Raw genomic sequence first — 20,182 nt, 5'->3', positions numbered from 1 at the left:
TTGAAAAATGAAGAAGACAACAGTATACGTTCTTTACTAAGTTACTCTAAAATAACGCTCATTCAAAGCATAAAATCTAAAGCTTATCTGGAAAATAGCTTCGTTAACAGTTGATTAATCAATTTCTGTGTGAGCTTTTTTGAGATGTTTCTAGACTGCCTCCTTGTTTGGCAGTTGACTCTATACAACTTTCTTTGTCACGTTATTTCTCAGTCACAAGGACCACTTATTCCTTTGCTTTCATTAGCAATATAAGGTAGCTGGGTCCTACTTTAGTATGTTTATGAATTCACTCCTTGTTAGAATAGTTTGTTCAGTTTTTTGTTTGTGTGTAAGTGTACCATTCCATCAGATAATTCTACACAGGTAATTCATTTCTATGATTTAAGATGTTGTTAATTGCCTTTCTGAAGGGAGTTTGAGCACCTTTTAACCAAACATCTGAACAATTAGCTATGACAATTCTGCCACTGTGCGTTCACTTAATTTCCAATTAATCAAACATTCAATAAATCATTAGTATAATTACACCTGCTCAAATATTCCTACCCCAGCACATTAGCTATGCTCAGGCAGACTCCTTTGCCAGCTGTGTGAATGGATTCATTTGTCTGACCCACTTGGTTGCACGCCCTTGCTCCTTGTGAGCTTTGAGAAATGATAGGGCAGAAATTTTAATTATTTATAATACCACAAATTCTTTTGATTCTCTGTTCATACTTCTCACTTGGATGCTCCTATAACAACTTAAACCAAACATCAGTGGAATAGTGTGACTGGTTAATTTCTGAAGCTTTTTAATTCATTTTTATGTCCCTTCTGTGTCACTTTTCTAATTATGCTGTCTCCCCAGGTAAGCAATAATTCCCTCATCACCATATATCTCAAGCACAAATTATTAAAATAGTATCATCTGTGTCATATAAACACAACTGAGAGTATCCTAAAGGTGCTTTATTGGAAGCCAGTAAAGTAACTCAAGAGGCTAACATTTTAGGACTTAGTTTTGAAAGGCTGCACAAGTACTAACCTATTGGCATGGCTTCAAAATATCAGCGCAATTATTTTTAGCATCTGAGTAAGACGTATACAAGATGCAACTCTCCGAGTATTAACTTAAATTTGAAATACGTGTGAGATACGTGTTTATTGTTATCTGCTCCTTCCATGTAGATGAGGCATCTGCAAAGTGGTGAATTGCCTCAGGATCTATACCAAGTACATGGCAGGAGTGGGACTATTCAGTATTTATATCTACTTAGTCACTTGTTGTAAGCTTTAAATCATTCTTAATGCATGACTGCATTGTTAGACTCAAAGTAAGCAGACCAGGATGTGCAATCTCAGTCTCTGTAGTAATTCAGATAATAGGACCTTCATGGCAGTATAGGCACATTTAAGATCTTGCAGCATGGGTTCTGTTGCTTCAAAAATATATTAATGGGTTACGACTTGCCTATGTTTTAATTTTTGAGATGGGGGTTGGAGAAGATTCCTAATACTTGAATCCATTAACACAAATAGGAAAGGTCTTTAAAATTAACTGAAGGTGTCGTGATCTATTCAGATTGTTAGCTTTCCCCTGGCAACCCATTCCATATTCTGTTTATACTTTATTTTTACCAAATCTGCATGGTGTAGTACTAAAGGGAAGATCTTTAACCTAAAGGGAAAAGGCATCAAAGCTTGTTTTAAAAAGGGGATATAGAGTAATATAGTAATTAGACATTATTTTAATTCCTTAAACGTGTCAACTTTCTTTTATCTTTTACAGTAATTATTGGTAGAGTGCAATTAGCACGTGGGTTCTCAAACCCTTTCAGTCTCTTAGAGCAATGAGTAAGAGCCTTTGTGGCTTAGTACTCCTTCGTTCTGCATGGTGTGTGGTCTTAATGCTGTTGTTGACAGTAATTTCTTTATATGTAGAAAACAGGTAGGTTGGTCAGTAAAGCTGTATTAGTTTCTGTATATTTTACCCAATGTTTTTGAATAGGCACTTTCCTGTTTATTTACGTCTCTAATAGTGCCTTAGGTAGTGTATACAGTCTTGTTGCACCTGCGTAACTGGTTGAATACGGTCCAGAAATCTTGTTGTAAGACATGTTCCAAGCATTCTTTGGAACACAGGATCCTGACTGTAAGTTTGAATGTCTTGTTTATTTTTATTTCTTTAATTTTGGCGGTAATACAACACAATAACATCACCAGACACTCTTCTCTACCCTTACCACCTTGAAAACTTTAAATCAAGAGGATATTCTCACAATTTCATTACAAATATACTTTTTCAAGTCTTTTACAATTTTCACCTTCTGCAACTGACAGTATTCTTTGCATAGTCACTTTATTATAGTTTCCCTCATCCCATCTTCTTCACACCTTCAAAATACCTTCCCAGGTCTGAACTCACTTAACTTTAGCTTGATTGAAGTACACTATAAATAATTTATTACCTCAAAACATAACAGCCTCGAAAATTAATCAGTATAAGAAGCAGTGTAGTTTTTAGTCACCTAAGGGAAGGTCTGTGAGAAGATCATGAATAGAATCATCTTCACCAGTTGAAACGTGGATGTGAATTTCCATTTCTTGTCATTACAAGGTCCTCTTCAGGAGCTTGAGGTTTACCACAATAATATTGCCTTTGGTGTTTTTTTTTTTTTGTTTTTTTTTACTTGTCAAGTACAGTGTAATGTACTTTTTCCCTTCGGTGCTCCAGTGAATTATTTTAAGCTTGTATTATGTTTCATTTTTTTAAAACAGCAAATTTGGTTTTGGCCAGTAGTCCAGAACAGCCCTTTTGTTCTAAAATCTGCCTTGTCTCTTTGGATCTGGAGGAATACGGTGTAAGTCCTCTTCACATATTCAACTGTTGGTGAGTGTGTAACATTCTACACCATATGATATATTAACAGGACAGGAATTTTCTATGCAGTGCTTAGAAGACTTCTTTATTTTGCATTAACAGTTGATTAAACTTAATAATACAGTGAGTATCATATTGAAGCAGGATAATTGCAAAGTACTTTGTCTTTTGAAGCCTGAAGCAGTTTCTGTGGCGATAACTTTAGAGGCTTATGAATGTTTTTATGTATTTTTCTCAGATTAATAAAAAGTTTATTATTTTTCTGCCACATTTGGATGTGGCATGACTTTTATGAGCAATCTAAATTAAAGACCCTAGTCATCAGTACAGAGTGAATTACTTGACCCGGGTTTCGTTTGTGCATTGTTTTTGTGTGTCCAGATGGGTGTTTTGGTTTACTGTATTCATCAGCAAGGAATCTCAAAGCATTGTAACATCTGTGTGAAGCTCGAGCACACATGATCAATTATTTCCAAACTGCAGTGAGTAGCTTAGTTTTATCTCTCTGAAATATATGATTATCTTTTTGTACTTTATTTGTAAAGGAAGAGGCAGCTTCACTTAGCACGAAATCTGTTGATTGCATGGCAGAGTGTGGGAGGTAATGTTTACGCTGATGGTCTGGTGCTGCTGGCTCTTAAGACTTAAAATCATCCGTCATTTCAGATGGATTTAAAAAAGCACAAATGTAGGTTATAGGGCAAGCACTTTTAGAAGTTTATCTGCTAGGATACAGTTCATCTCAAAGGGCAAAACTTTTTATTTGATGATCACTAGATGCTGCTTCTCCAACAGTTGCACTAGTTCTCAAGAACATTATGACCAAAATGTAATAGGTTTTTAAGCAAGGACGTGAACTGTATCACTTTGTGGTGCTCAAGAAAGCGTAAAGGAGCTCAGGAGGAAAGCAGGATTTTCTTTGCATTGCCAGTGAATAAGTGGCATTGGATATCAAGCAGACTGGGGCGAACAGACTGATGTGGTGTTGACAGAAAGGATGTTTATGTCAAATAATGTGGGAAATTGATGAGGAGTATTTCATCCTAGTAGAAATGCTGTCTGCCACCTATGTTCCGGTTCTAAGAGTGAACCCTGCTGCGGGATGGGCTTAGGTTTAACATCTGATGTTTCCAAAAGATTCCTTGCTGCATTTGGTTTTCCATTCCCCTCCTTTTTACCTCACCCATTTACACATCCCTATACAGTGCTCTTCTGAATTGCTTTTATTATCATTTCACAGTCCGCTTTGTGCCAACAAATATTGATTCTTAGGCCACATTTGTCTAATAGTACGTTGTAAATATAATCACTTTGCTTTTTAAGTAGAAAAACTTTTATTGGTGTTTTACAAAGCTCTTGTAACCCATTACCTTCTAATTGAAGTTCTGATGTTTTTTCCCATGTTACATTTTGCATGGAATAATTTTAGTTTTTTTAAATGAAGTCATATATAGTTTCTGTAAAGAGCAACTGGCTTTTTTTATATATAAGTTAGTGACTCTTCTGTGTTTTGTAATAGGTAAAATAGAAGATGGAGATCTTTCTTAAAATCTTGAAAAGGGCGTACAGGCAAACGCATAATGTTGGAGCACACTCCTTGATGAGAGAAGAGGGCCTAACTTAAGAAATTCTTATGCCTTTTAGGACAGTAAATTTTCCTTTTGGCTATTAAAATAGGGAATTTCTCTTCTGATGAAGAGTTTCTCTTCTTTCCTATGTTGAACTTACAAATTTCACTTCAGTAGGCATCCCACAGACATCAACCTTTCTACCAACTTTGAAGATGGGTAGAGTCTCTGTGTTATCTAAAGAAGAACATTATCTGTGCAGTTATGTGACTGAGACTAGAGAAAATGTAACTTTGTTTCTCCAACCCCAGGAGGGGGCAGTAAGTTTCTTTTTGTTGCTGCAGGAAGCAAGTCCAACATTATATACACCATGGAAGATTCTGCACTTAAAAATAGCCATTTATAGTAAGAAACTAACATATTTATTTCATGATTTCTTATCACTTTCATTGTTCTTAAGTGTACTTTCCTAACAGTCTTTAATGTAGAAAATAATCAGAACTTTCAAAATCAGTCATTTGTATCTTTGATCTTCAATATATTCAAAATAAGCTGCACTAAAAATAGGCATTTTAACTATTAACGTTTCATATATAATTTATTCAATTCTTTTATCGGTTTTTTGGAAGTGTTTTTACAAAGAGCTCTGATGGAATGGAGCAGTCTTTTCATTTGTGCTCAGTTCATGTTTTCTTCTCATTTCTAACCCCAGTGTTCCTGTATGCTTCTGTACTGAGGAATCAAATTGATTTTGAATTCATGCTCTCAAATTGTATGTTTGCATTCCTTAGTATATTATAGAGACATTCCTATGAATAGGAGGGAAAAAGCATAATCTATGTGATGCAAGTAATTTTTTAGAATCATTTTTATGATTCAAAATTATTATTCTTATTTCATTTGGAGGTAAAATGTAAATGATCATTGGGTATGATTAGAAGAAATAAAATGCAAATCTAGAATTTATAATGACATTCATTGTAAGCTTTTAAAGTTGATTGATTCATTGGAGGCTTTTTTTGCTGTTGGGCCAAGTGATATGAATTAAGTTGAAGGTACAATTCAAGTGGCCTCACGATTTCACATAACCTATTTGAAAGTTTTCATAGCTGTAGTTCTGAAGAAGTTTGCAGTAAGAATCCCACAAAACATAGGAATGGTAGTACCCAGAGTTAGTCCAAAATTTTGTTCCAGAGGGAGTGGTAATAATACTTTTTCCCTTGACTTTGGTGAAATAGAACATTTTAAAATAAGAATTCTTAATTTTAAAAAAAAAATTATTAGTAGTAGTTACTTTAGGGCTACACTACTCAGAAATTAGCTAGGAGTTTTGTAAAGGCCTAGCTACAGCGTTCTGTAATACCTAGGCAATTGAAATGTTCCATTTAGTACTATCTACTATCATAATGTATGATTTGTGCCTTTATTGAGAATGTGCCTATTGGTTTTATGCGCCTCGGGAACACAAAGCAGTCCTACATCTGGCATAGAAAGTGTCCCACGAAGGTAATTGCTGTTTAGTAGGTGGATCAGTTTTGAAATGTTTCCCAAAAGAACTTTTCTTCTTTAAAGCCATGCAATTTTTTTCATTTAAAATGTGTGTGGTTGCTGGTTCGTGATCCATAATGCACCACAAACAGTAATGGCTTATCTCTACTCAAGTACAAATTGCTGTTGCAAAATGCAGAACGTGCTGTTTATATTTCAGTGCTGTAATATATTGTTTTGTTTCCTCCTACTGATGTTAGTATGCACTATAATGATTACTTTGTGAAAAAATATCACAGCTATATCTTCTTAATGCTATTGTTTGAGTTAGAGAGTGTTGATGGGGAAAATGTATTTCATATGGAAAGGTCTCTGAAATAAATTCTAGCCTAGAAGCTTAGAATAGGAGTGGGCTGGAAGAATGGGGGAGAAACTTTCCAACTAAGTAACTTGAATTAATAAATTCAGTATAGATTTTAAGTAAGTAACAACTATATTGAATATAATAGCTTTGTGCAGAGTTAAATTGCTCAAGCCGAAGTTATCAAACTCAGGTGCCTGAAGGTGCGAACTTGACTGTAGTTTTTGATATCGAGAATTTGAGGTGACCATAATTGATAATGGGAGTCAATGAAGATAGCTTATACGTAATAGCTGTTAAAAAGTAAGGCGCTTATGGATATTTAACGTTTCTAAACAAATTTGAGCAGTCTTGTCCAGTGTGTGATGGATCTTATTTAATTGTATTTGTTGACGAAAAATAAAATCAGAGTTTGATGTAAAAATAGGGTTGTCCTAACGTTGAATTCTGATTATTCTTAGTGTGAAGATGTCAGTGATATTCATCCCCTTGCCTCCCTCCCTCCCCCCCTTTTTCCCACGAGATATTTCTTCTGACTCAGTGATCCTTGTGGGTCCCTTCCAACTTGGGAGATCCTACATTTTAGTGTTCCCATAAAGCAAAATCCAGTAAAACATACTGTAGCGCTTAATAAAGGTCTGCGTAACTATGAATAGGTTATTTAAGAGGAAAGAAAATAATCCTCTTAAGTATCCTCTCTTCTGAAGGTTGTTCATTTAGAAAAATCTCAAAGTGGAACACAATTCCAAGTTCCAACCTGTTGAAGCGTGTAGGTAATCTCTTCCAAGGAAATACCATAAGCACATCTGAAAATCCATCTGGTGAACCTCTCAAAAATCCACGCCTGGCATTCCAAGCATTCTTGTCCACTGTTTTGAATGGTGTATAAATTAGATTAAATATCTGGATTATTTAAAGAAATTTAGCTTAATGACCTGCAATTACTTTAATGGCTTTGAAATTCAAAAGGTAGGTAGGCATTATGTTTCTTTAAATGACCATTAAATATAAAATGTCTCTGACTGTCATGAAAACCCAATTTTATTGCTGTTTAAATTATTCAGAATCAATATTTGACATCAGCTATAGTTGGGAAGTTTATGAAGACAGAAGCATCTAAAAGCTACCTTTTTAAATATTGAATAATTGCATGTTTTTAAAATAACAGGTTATTTGCCATGTATCACTTCTTCAGAAAGTAGCATCTTTATTTCTTCACAGCACTAAACTATACAAAAGAAAAATGGACTACATGTAATCTCTTGAGTTTCTGCTTAGGCGCACTTATCCACTTTGATTATTGAATGCTCCAAGTTCTGATGAATACCATTTATTTTCACGTGCCATCTACTGTTCCTAATCAGAGATAATAAAACAATACTAGGGATTGGGCATACAAAATTTAGTAGGAAACATATTTGGCCAGGCACTTGTTCAATGTAAAACAATGTTCAAAGAAGTCTTGAAAATATTAAAATCATTAAAAAAAAATATTTGCATGTAACTTAATTTTTAATAGTTACTTTAATCTGTCTCTGAGGAGTACCGTGTTGATCCGAGCTAGAATTTTTTTGAGCAAGAGATAGCAACATACTACCCCAAATTTTGTTGACGTATTTGATCAGCTTCTTTGTATGCCACATTGTAATCAAATAATACCTCTCAATAATTTGTAATCCCTTGACGTTTATGTTAGTAACACTTAGCACAAGCTTAAATGCTTGTGAACAGCAAAGGAGAAAACTGGATTCATCAGAAGAGTTTCTCTTTCTGCATACGTGTATGTTTCATAAACTAGAAAATACAAGAGCAGTCAGAGCTTTTCACCACTTACACAAATAGGGTTGTTCAAAGGAATATTCTTGTCTATTGAAGTGGAGCACATCCCAAGACAATGGAGTCTTAAATAACTATGCTGTGGGATACCTGTAGATACTTAGCTAAAATCTATCTGTGAGACACCAGAATTTTTTTTTTCCACTTTTGAAGAAAATCAGGCAAGGAGTGCTTTATTTTCCTAGGTTAAAAGCACACAGTGCTCACTTTGCTCTGGTCCCAAGCACGTGACTCTGCCACTTGTCTGCCAGCCTGTGCATACTCTCAGGATTTCACCTTCACATGTGCAGAATCCTGCATCTGCTCTTGTTTAATTTCATACAGTTGGTGATTACCAAGTATTCTAATCTATCTAGATCTGTGTAGGGCCTCTCTACCCCAAAGAGAATCGATGGTTTCTCCCAGTTTTTTATCAGGTACTGAAAATGTAAGATGGGAATCTGGTTAAGAGGATGAGTTGGTGAGGTAGAACAATACATGTCCAGACAGCAGCACTGCGTGTCTGTCTGTCTCTGTGCATCTCTCTTGAGCACTCTCTTGCACACACTCCTCAATATGATGTAAGAAAAGAGCAAAAATAGTGTTTCTTTAAATGGCTGGTACATTAATATGCATGAAACTAAGAGATAGGAAAAGAAGAGTTTAAAATTTTGTGTGATTGGCACACTGATGTGTTTTAAGGGAGACATACGCGGCCATTCCTCTGTCCATCGAACAGTCCATTGGAGTTGTCCACTGGGTTCTGGCTGCTGCTGTGGAGACTGGCAACTGCCTTGAGCCACATATCTGCCAGCCAGCACTTCTTTTAGAGTTAGCGTTGCAGCATTCTGTGTCTGTCTGTCTCTAAACATACTGTACAAGTCGCTGTCTTTGTAACTGGAGGATGTCTTGGATCAGCCTACACCTCTGCAGCAGTGCTTCATAATTAGGGGTTATTCCAAAATGGAAATTACCTCTAATACTCAAGTACACACTTCTTTAAATAAGTCCAAATTTTCATAACAATGGAGTATAATATAATTAAAAGGAAAGGAATAAAACAGCAGTATTATTTTTATTCTTCTTCGCAGAAATTACAATGTACTTTAAAAAAAATAAAAGACAAATTAAAGAAGAAAAGCAACACCTTTTCTTCGTACCAATGCAAAAAATTGGGGAAGATTTTAAGTTCTGTGTTCTCTGAAGTTCAGGGTGATTATGCTTACTAGCAGATTTTCAGTAAAGATAACATGTAGTAGTTTTGACCATTTAAAAACAAAAGCAAAGAAAACAATTTTCACTGCTGTAAATCTCTCTAACAAATTGAGTTTATTTTAAATGTTTGCAGGCTAGATGTTTATGATCCAAAAAGTGCAAGTCTTGAGCATCAGTTCACAGTAGGAAGATTTCGAGATCTGAGGCATGAGTTTTTCTGTGGTTTTATGTTTTTTTCTCAGACTGACTCAAGATAGATATATCTGATTTTGCTTACCATCTGATTAAGGGAATTTGTTAGGTAACTTCACTGAAATCAATGGGAGTTAGTTTTCAGCTTACGCAAGATTAACACTACCGATTTTAATGGAATTGGCTATTTTTAGGTTATGTTAAATGAGATCTGAATTGCTTTTGTGAAGTTTAGAAATGAATGCAAGTTCATCGTAAAAACTCCTTGTCTGAAGTGCGTTTAGTTTTTAATATATATCTAGAACTGGTGTTCCTGACAGTGTTTTGAAGTTGCTGTAATATCTTTAGAATGTGTGATAACGCACTTACAAATTGTGTTACTGATTTTGTATTCATATTAAAATATTAACATAATATTTCAATTGATATTTAATTTTTATGAGTATATGCTTACTGCTTTGGATACAATGTCTGCAATAGCGAAACGCACATTGCATTTCACTATTTCATTTCACTCTGCTCAACTATTTCACATTTCAGTAAAACAGAATATTTTCTTCCTATTCTGTCAGTCTGCTACAATGTTGAATATCAAACTAACTATCAAAAAAACCCAAACTTTCTTCCTTCACCAATATATTGATTCAAGGAAACTCCTGAGTTTTGCTTATCCCACCCCTCTTCAGGACAGCATTCTAGAACTTCAGTTAAGCTAGTTGCATGTAGGCAAGGTGAGGAAAATATATAATTTATCCCCTGTTTAATTGTTAAAGACTTTTTTATTACTGTGTTAACTAAGTGCCCCTGTTCAACTAGTGCTGCATATGTTATACTCTCCTGAAAATGGTGACGGTATGGTATTTAAGCACATACACTCTGTTTATGCCTTTTGAATTCTTTGGGATTTATTCCACGTGTTTTACCTTGCTCAAAGCTAATGAACTTCTTTTCATCTGGAGTTGACTTGCTGACCTGTTACCTCTTGTTTTAACTTCAAAATGACATTAATTTTTCAAACTCCTTGTGAATTTTCAACAGTTACAATGACCTATTGCTTCAAGTTTCATTAAAAAAAAAAAAGGTATTTCACTGTGTTCGAAGTATAACCTTTTTAATCTGCATATTTCTTGCAGGCTATGCTGGCTTATTTCCACTGTAATACATTAGAATGGAAAAGTATTAAAAAATATTGATTTATCATTTATAATTCTGAAGTGACATATTGAAATGAAATTTGGATGCTATCCAGCCCTCAGATAACATTGGCTTTATTGGATGAAACGAGATGATCTCATTCTAATTAATATGCTAGTTCCGCATGAAAAGTACAGAGGAAAATATACTGGAGATTTGGTCAAACATAGTAGCTCAATACTGTTGACTGATAAGGTTTCTAATTGTTTAAATATGCCACTTTAAATAATTCCATGTACAGGAAAACAGTCGGTTTGATTTCTCTCCCCTCTGTTTATTCTTTTAAGAAAAAAATCAAAACATCTCTTCAATATCCTGCTATCAACTAATTTACATTTAACGTGTTAAAATGTGGTAAACATGAATACATAGAATATATGCGTAGAGTTCTGATTTATGTCCTGCAGCACACTTGGTTAAAGCAAAGCTTTTTTGATCAGATAAAGTTGGAATCAAGGGAATTCAAACCCTTCATCTTAACCTCAAAGTGTTACCCTAAATCCGTGAGCCCCACCTACTTCATTTCAGTATGTGCACAATCTAGCTCTAGCACCTGCCATAGCAGGGAAACATATGAAAATAAAGGTTTTTTCAATTACTGTGTGTGTCCTGTGTATGGAGTGATGGCTATGTTCATTGATTTTAGTCTTTATTAATCTATTTGGCTTTCTTTCCTTTCTACCAATCAATCTAACAGTCATTGAACTAGCAGACCTGGTTTTCATATTGGCTTTCTAAAATATGCTGTGCATCTTCTTGTCCATTAGGCTTATCCAACTACCGTGCTCTTCTTTGTTTTTTTGTATGTGGAAGTTAATGGAGGAAATCTGCCTGTCATCAGATTTATGCAAAGTTGAGAGTGAGTGAATGCTGCCATCACCTAAGTTGCCATCTATTTCACATTGATTGAGTTTCCTGAGCTTGAGGGATTTTCCAGGGCTGGATTTTTAGGGTTGATGTGTTTTTGGTGATTTGTCATAAAATCATTCCAACTGAGCTGTTTACTGGTCTGAATACTTAATTACTGCAGTGGCAGGGAATGGCTTAAGCTGTAATTTTGACTGAAAATTGTGTAAAAATGTGAAGTAGTTGACACTTTTAGTGAGAATATTACCTGCAAACATCTATTTGATTTTTTATATAACTACTGTAACTAAATTGAATTAATTTTCATCCTAATACAATTACATAGTCATAATTGTATATTCCCAATGCATATTTCAAAATTAGATTGATTTCTTTTTATTTCCAGTGGTCATCAGAACATAGAGTGTTTTGGAGATCGTGTCAGACATGATGAATGATGAAAGCTTGCAGAAGGATTTAACAGTTCTTTTTTCATCTTTAAAAATACATAAGCACAAAACTGTGCCAGTTTTATCTGTTTCTGGTCAAAATAAATCCACTGAATATGGTAAAAATTCTAATGGCAATACTTTTGTTTTCCTTTTTATTTTAGTACATAAAATCTTCATTACCATATTTTTAGAGTGCTCTTAAAAAAAACAAAAAAGCCACATATTTTTGTTGTCCTACGCCTCATATAATCCTTTCCTGCTCCCTTGTTTTTTGGAGGGCAGAAAAGTTGGATGGCGAAGAGTAGATTCATTTTGGTTTGATATTTGTATTTTTATGTATTATTTAGTTTTTTTAATCTTGCAGTGTGTTTCTTCAAGTTTAAAACCATTTTCTTTTTAGATGTAGGCCTCTGTTTTGAGTGTGTGTATACATTTTCATAGAGATGTATAAAAGCAGAGAATTAATCTTTTAAGGATAAGGTAAAATGTCAGCGTAACCATAAATGTTTGCTACCAATGTGATGTTCATTTATCTTTGAATCAGCAAGACTTTGTGTTATTTCTGGTTTTCATTCTGCTGCAGTGCAACCCATTTCGGTGCTCGATAATACATGTTTTAAAAATGTAATGTCTTTATTGTAAACAGGAAATTGCACAATTAACTTCTGCACTTTTCCTAAGGACCTTGTTTTTGGTTTGTTTTTTTCTTTCCCCCTCTTTCCCTTATTTTAAATTCTCATGCTTAATGTGATCTGGGTTCCTTCAGGGCTGCCAAAAGGTGAAATTGACTTTTTGAGGATGCATTGCTGAAAACTGCAGCCTGTGCACTTTCTCAGGTAGAAAGCTCCTGTGCACTAGGACTGGAAAGGGACAATTTACTGTTAGCTTCAAGCTGTTAGTTAAGCCTTGGAATCAAAGATGCTCAATTGTCCAGTCACACCAACCTTCATGTTCCGACTTCGCTAAGAGTTGTTTTATGTAAGTGTTGTTTCTTCTGTGTGTTAGGAACAGTTTGGGATTTAGGATTTTTGTTCATAACGTAAAGCATTATGACAATACTGCAAGGGCAAATGTAGAAAACACAAGATGGTGATCTTTTTCTAATGTCTACTTCTTCAGGTGAACTGGCTTCAAATATTTCAAGGCCAAGAAAATCATGTTTTTAGAAGGCTGTTATTGTGAACAAGAAGCATATGAAAGCATCTAGGAATATGTTGTCACTTGGCCTCTATTTAACTGTAACCTTTAAATTATACACCTGAACCCAGAATACAGCTTGCTAAATCTAGCAAGTTAGAATGAACTAAAAACCCCAAGAGACTTTCATAAAATGCTTGGGGTTATGGGAGCTTGAAATCCTTTCTGTTAAATATTGCTGAAGGCAAAACTAATTCCTCCTCTCCACCGTCTGTGAATTTTTAATGTCTTGTGCACTGAGCTGCTTTTGTGTTAGGTAACTTTCTGGTACATGACAGCAAACACACACTTGAACATAAAACTTCCCGTGTAAATCAGACTGGAGAGAAGCACTTACTCTCCTTCAGAAGAGAGAAAAATGGTATTTCAGGTGTACAGCACTATGTAGAGGAACCTTTATGTCCTTTCAGCTTAGGAGGGCTGAAAAATGATTAGAGGGCTGGAGCACCTGTCCTGTGAAGAGGGGTAGAGAGAGCTGGAGGTGTTCTGCCATGAGAGGAGAAGGCTCCGGGGAGATATCATTGTGGCCTGTAAAGGAGCTTATACAAAAAGAGAGTTTTTACTAGGGTCTGTAGCAACGGGGCAAGGGGCAGCAGTTCTAAACTGGAAGGGAAGATTTTGGCTGGAAATAAGGATGATGTTTTTCACTGAAATAGGTTGCTCAGAGGACATGTGGATCCCTGTCCCTGTAAGTGCTCAAGGCCAGGTTGGATGGGGCTTTGAGCAGCCTGGCCTAGGGGAAGATGTCCCTACCCATGGCAGGGGCTTGGATCTAGATGATATTTAAAAGTTCCTTCTAACCCAAATCGTTCTGTGATGATGTTGAATGATTCACATTGTTTTCACTTGTATAAATGTTACTATCTCAAGTCCCTTGAGCAGTGTCTGTGGCTTTCTTCTGCCTTTACTCCATTGTGTAAAAAGGGAAAAAGGAACATACAAATGCACATTTCATGGATGGGAAGATATTTTTTTTTTCTTATTTGGGATGTTGAGAGAGGGCGAAAATGAAAGCCTTGGCTCCTATTACTCAGTAGTAGCCTTATGTCCCATCACAACAGTCAAAACTTTTCAGCTTTTTTCAGCTTTTTTGACAACAGAAAGATTTAGTAAGATTGATCTGAAAAAGATCAGGAAAAAAACAACAAACACATTATTGCTTCTTATTTTTACTTTAAAATGACCACTGTGCTTTTCTGTATTACATACAGCTAAAGTTCTGACATACAATTTTTTTTTTTTTTGAGATGGCCTTTCTGCTCTCATGAACATTGTGCAGCTTTCTGTTATTTCCTTGGTCTTTTCCCTTTCCTATTATTTTCTCTTAACCAATTGTTCCATCTTGTCAGAAATTGAATCTATACCAACACTTTTGCACTGTCTGCTTATTTCAATGTATAGGAAATAAAAGGCTGGAATTGATAACTTACACTTTGAGGTTTGGCATAGCTACCAAACACTGATGCTCTTGATAAAAAGCAAGGATATTTTTCTTGTGTGAGGAAAATTACTCCAAATGTGATCTATAATTTAGAAACTTCTATGAATATTTTCTAAACAAACTTAATTTTCACCCTATTGCATGGGAAATTCACCATGAACTTCTCTTGGTGTTCATGGCATGTAATTTCCTAGCACTGACCTGGAAATCCACCTCTTGATATCTGAAAGGTCAGGCTACATAAACCTGAAGCCAGCTGGCTTTTGGAAATATACACATACCTCTGAGAAATGTGCAGTTGGAGCTGGATGCCTTATGTTACAGTGAGGAACAGGAGAGGAGACTTTGTGTCCTATTGCAACAGTGCTGAAAGCTTTTCAATTAGAAGTCTTGCCACAGGGTTATCCACAACATTGAATGTAATTCTCGTGTTGTCTAATATTCTGAATGAGGTCATTTATTATTTTAGCACCAGGCATTTAACACATTTTAAAATCTTCACGTATTTAGTGCATGAGAAGTGGGATGTAGTAAATATTTGATGGTTGTGTTCATTTTCTCTTGGTAATTGACAGAAACTTTTGTCAATGTTTATCGTTAACTGAATCTGTCAATCTCTGCAAATGCTGAAACTTATCCAGATCTGGAATTCATATAAGAATAACTAGGGTATTCTGTTTATTGACTCTGATCTTGCTGTATTAGGCTCGTTCCTGACTGTGCAAGCCCTGGACATGAGTGAATTTGACAAATCCTGCCCAGCATTGTAAACATTTGTAAATAGAATTCATCAAATATGTTTTGATGCAGAAAATACTCAGAAAGCACCATTCATAAAACAGATGGTGATACCAGCACCTTTTTATTTGGTAGTGCTGTGTGCAAAATGCTGTTTCAATATTTAAGATACTCTTTGTGATAGATTGGTGTACTGACGGACTGTCAGCTGAATGTGTACCCAGGTGGCCAAGAAGGCCAATGGCATCCTGGCTTGGATCAGGAATGGTGTGGTGAGCAGGACTAGGGAAGTCATCCTGCCCTTGTACTCAGTTTTGGTGAGGCCTCACCTCGAGTACTGTGCTCAGTTTTGGGCGCCTCAGTATAGAAAGGACATGGAGGTGCTGGAGCAGGTCCAAAGAAGGGCAACAAGGCTGGGGAAGGGCTTGGAGAATATGCCCTACGAGGAGAGACTAAAGGAACTGGGGCTGTTTAGTCTGGGGAAGAGGAGGCTGAGGGGAGACCTCATTGCTCTCTTCAAATACCTGAAAGGTGATTGCAGTGAGAGCGGGGCTGGTCTCTTCTCAGCGGTGACAGGTGACAGGACAAGGGGAAATGACCTCAAGTTGCACCAGGGGAGGTTTAGGTTGGATATCAGGAAAAACTTCTCTCCAGAAAGGGTTGTCAAGCACTGGAATAGGCTCCCCAGGGAGCTGGTTGAGTCACCCTCCCTGAACGTGTTTAAAAACCGTTTGGATGTGGTGCTCACGGACATGATTTAGCGATGGGTTGCTAGAGCAGTATGGTTAGGTTGCAGTTGGACTTGATGATCTTGAAGGTCTTTTCCAACCTGAGCAATTCTGTGGTTCTATGATTCTATATGCAGAAAATAGTAAGCACTGACATGGAAACTATGGTATATATTACATGTTTTGGAGATTCGTGTCTTGGCAGGGTGCATCAGTTCTGAAGTCTTTTCTAGTTGTCTTGATGTTTATACCAAGTAAAACATTTCAGTGAGAGGTGTTGAAAGCAGTGCCCCATCATGCTTACAGCTAAGTATCCCTTCCACAAGCTGACGTCAGCTTCAGACAACTGTCATCATTTCGCTTAGTCATTCAGTTGCATGATAAGCAACGTGTCAGTATTAGCCCATGGAATACACAGCCATTCACCCACGAAGTTCCTGCACTGTGTTCATGTGTTAGCATGCAAAATGGCATACTGTCTTGTAGTCTTCCTGCTAACATCCTTTGCTCTGCTCTTCTTTTGTTCCAGTAAATTTCTGAAGTGTATAAATGAGGCAAGTTACCAAGAAAGTATTTCATGTACAGCTCACCACGTTTTTAACACAATCAAGATATTTAAAGAGAGACAAATTGTAAGAGGTCTAGAGGATTACAAATCATAACATAATTTAGAAGTTGTAATGAGAATAAGTTGCACAGGAAGGTCTCTTTACAATTATTGTCATGAGGATGAAGTAACACAGTGATAAGGTTTCGTATATTCTGTGAAAGATGATAACAAACTGTACTCCTTTGACCTTATTAATGTTCTGTAATTTGACTTGCTGGCTGTTTGCATTTTTCTTTGCTTACAGACTTAGTAACCTGTGAAGAATAGGTGAAATTGACAGTGAAACTAAACACAACTGAATGCTAAAAAGGTCAAATACCGAGAATGATAACTCTGATTTCTCCTTCTCATGACAAAGACTGTAGCAAAATGGCACAACAGAAATCTCTTGCAGTAACAAAGGTTTTTACAAAAATGAAAAGGATAATGTTGCTATGTTTTTTAGAGAGAGCACGCTTTTTCCCTTGTAGTTCCCTGAACACTCAAATTGTTTACTTTTTACCCTGTTAGAAGCAAATATACACAATGCTCCTTTTATGTTCTTAGAAACAGCAAATTTTTATATGGAAGGACTCCCTGCTAAGTCTTCAGAGTTGAAGATGTCTTTATTCTACACACTGTAGAAAATTTTCTAGTCCTACATGCCAAAAATATTTCTTCCATTAGACTTTGCCTAAGTAATTAAATAAATTTTCAGAAATACCAAGTAACTGGCATGAAGTTTTTTCCTTAAAATCTTCAGATTTTCCAGGACTTTACAGAACAAAGTTGTGGTATTGAACGTGAAGGCTAAAGGTGTGATTAACATCTTAACAGTGTTCTTTGATTTCTGCCTGCTTGACTGAGCACTGAATCAGGCAAGTGCACCCAGTACTTTGTGATCCTGAGCAATGTCATTGATCAGTTTATTCCTGCATCATTGCAAAGTGAAATAAGTAGTCAAAGCTCCTAAAAAAAAAAAAAAACAGATCTGCTTTTTTTTTTCTTGTTGTTTTTAAGTGAATGTTGTATGTTCATGAAGATAAAGAGTACACAATACGTATCTTAATTTTCACACACAAATGCACACATACTTAAAAAAAAAAATCCACCAAATTATTTTTGTCTTCCATTTGTTGAGGTTTTAGGAGGGCTTCCTTGTCCGTCCGCCTGTCCGTCCGCCTGTCCGTCCGCCTGTCTGTCCGCCTTTTTAAAGGAAGGATTTTATAGTTTTGTTATTTGTAAACCTGGATCTCATTCAATTCCTTTCTCATTCCAGAATGTTGATAATTGTAAGAATGCAGTTGGAGGCTGCCCAAAATTGTACATATATGTGATGTTTATGGCAATTATTCTTTTACCTCTTAGATGGACTGTGCATTCAGTTGGACAAACAGTTGCTGCTTTCTGCTCCACAATGCATAACCAGACTTTATTTTGAAATTACAAGTGCTCACTTTTGTGCTTTGACCTTCACAACTCCACATACGTACATCTCACCTCAGTCTCGTTTTATGCCCAGATAAACCTCTAACCCACGCAAAGCAGCAGTTACCTTATTTTTATTGTTATGCATAATTTATATCTATGCACTGAATCTAATGGTGGAGCCTGTAGAAAATGTCATATGCGCTAAAGAAATTAACCCTACTTCAAGTTAAGGTTTCGCATGTGCCTGGTGCTTTATCACCCCTCATTTTGAGTCTTGACGGGATGGGAAATGTCTCTGTTACTGGTGTGAAGTTTTCCACTAGCTCCATGTAGCTGTCACCACTGGGGACATAGAGTCTGAGAGTGACTGGAGATATGTTAGAAGGATGCATACTGTTGGAGTGCAGGATGGTTAACTGACTCCTAAAATATTTTTACCAAAAAAGTCTGCAATTCACTTTTGCTGAGTTATATGCTGTTGTTGTTACTATGGCATTGCAATTTGCTCTGTATTCCTTATAAATTCTTAATTTGGAATAGTACAATGAGTTTTCAGTTATCTAAATATGAATTACAGTAATTTTCTAGGATGTCTTGCTTGGCAGCTATTATTATTTTCTACAGCATTCGTATGACAAATTATATCGCCACATAAATTATACCATTAGTTTGCTATTAGTTTGTAATTAAAAATGGCTTAATCTGTACATTACATTGCAGATCTTACAGATGGAAAAGAAAATAGACTCAGTAAGAGCCTGCTCTAGTCACATATAAATGGCTTTTGAATAAAGCGGAAGAGTAACAGGGTTGATAAATGAATTTAATACAAATGTTTATAGTTGTGATTACTTAGTATTTGTAAATAGCCAAGCAACAAACACAGCTCATAGCGCAGAAAAACACACTGATTCTAATTCCAGCACTTTACAAAGTTGTGCTGCAGTAGTGTGTATTTTTATCTTGTATTCTTCAGAGAATACATCTGTAAATCAAAAAAGAATTTTAGGTTTATGTCAAATACTAAACAGGGCTGATTCTGTATGGAATTCTCACCCAGTTTAAGGGTATTATGTTCTTCTTAAATTGGGTAAGTGAGAGTTCATCTAAAACATTTATTGCAAAGTCCTCCTTACATGAGAGCCATATAGGCCCCAAAATGCATCAAGATAATGAGGAAGAGGAAGGAAACTAAGGGGAATGCAGTAGATACCCAGAGCCTACTGGCATCCTTGAAACAAATCCAGATGTGAAATAAGCTGCAGAAGTAGAGATGTGAGGAAATTGCCTACGAAGTCCAGATGTGTGTTTTGATACAGTGCTGCTGGATGTGAAAAGTCTGAACAATAAGTTTTAAGGACAAGGGTAAAATACAAGGATATTCTTTGTTTTACGTGATTAATGCAATATAAACCCCTTTAATGAATCCAAGAAATACACTGTCTCTGATTTTCTTTCAGAGAAAGTAGGCAAGTTTGATGCTGAAGTACATCTTAGTAAACCTTCCATTTACTTGACAAAGGGTCTGAGTGGAACCTCAAAGGAAATACAATATCCCTAGGGAGACATGATCTTATAGCAAATCAGAGTAAGAGAGTATTTCCTTTTGAGCTTTCAGTAGCTGATCAAACTTTCAAAGGATACAGTTTAAAACTTTGTTCACCATATTACTTGATTATGCACACATTATGGGAACATTTTCAGAGATGAAAAATGTTAGATGTCTTACTAACTGAAAGTCAGAAAAACATGCTGCTTTATAGCTCTTTGTCAGATGGCGTTTTTTTGTGAATAATCCACAGTCACATACAAGCATGTTTTCCTTGTGCTCAGCCATCTTGACCAGCGAAAGATTGTCAAGTGACCACTGCAGAAATTCTAACTTCTAAAAATGTATTTTTATCTGTCTGAAACATAAATGTCACCTTTTCTAGGGAAGACTTGCTTTGCAGCCATCCTGCTTCACATTACTTCACTCTAGCAATTTACAAAATGCAAGTACTGCATCTGATCCCAGGAGTAAGCATATCTGGTGGGAGAGAGACCTTCGTGTAGTGCTGT

General features: G+C 36.0%; 1 long non-coding RNA gene across 1 annotated transcript in view; it reads left to right on the top strand.

The window, feature by feature from the left end:
- Positions 1–4,928, top strand: part of LOC110405884 — a 199,138-nt gene extending 194,210 nt beyond the window's left edge. Inside the window, exons 4-5 of the long non-coding RNA XR_002443162.1 lie at positions 2,764–2,875; positions 4,386–4,928. This is a non-coding gene — a long non-coding RNA (uncharacterized LOC110405884). The remainder of the gene's footprint in view (positions 1–2,763; positions 2,876–4,385) is intronic.

The sequence above is a fragment of the Numida meleagris genome, chromosome 13, assembly GCF_002078875.1.
Source record: "Numida meleagris isolate 19003 breed g44 Domestic line chromosome 13, NumMel1.0, whole genome shotgun sequence".
NCBI lineage: Eukaryota > Metazoa > Chordata > Aves > Galliformes > Numididae > Numida > Numida meleagris.
This window is presented reverse-complemented; position numbering and strand designations above follow the sequence as displayed.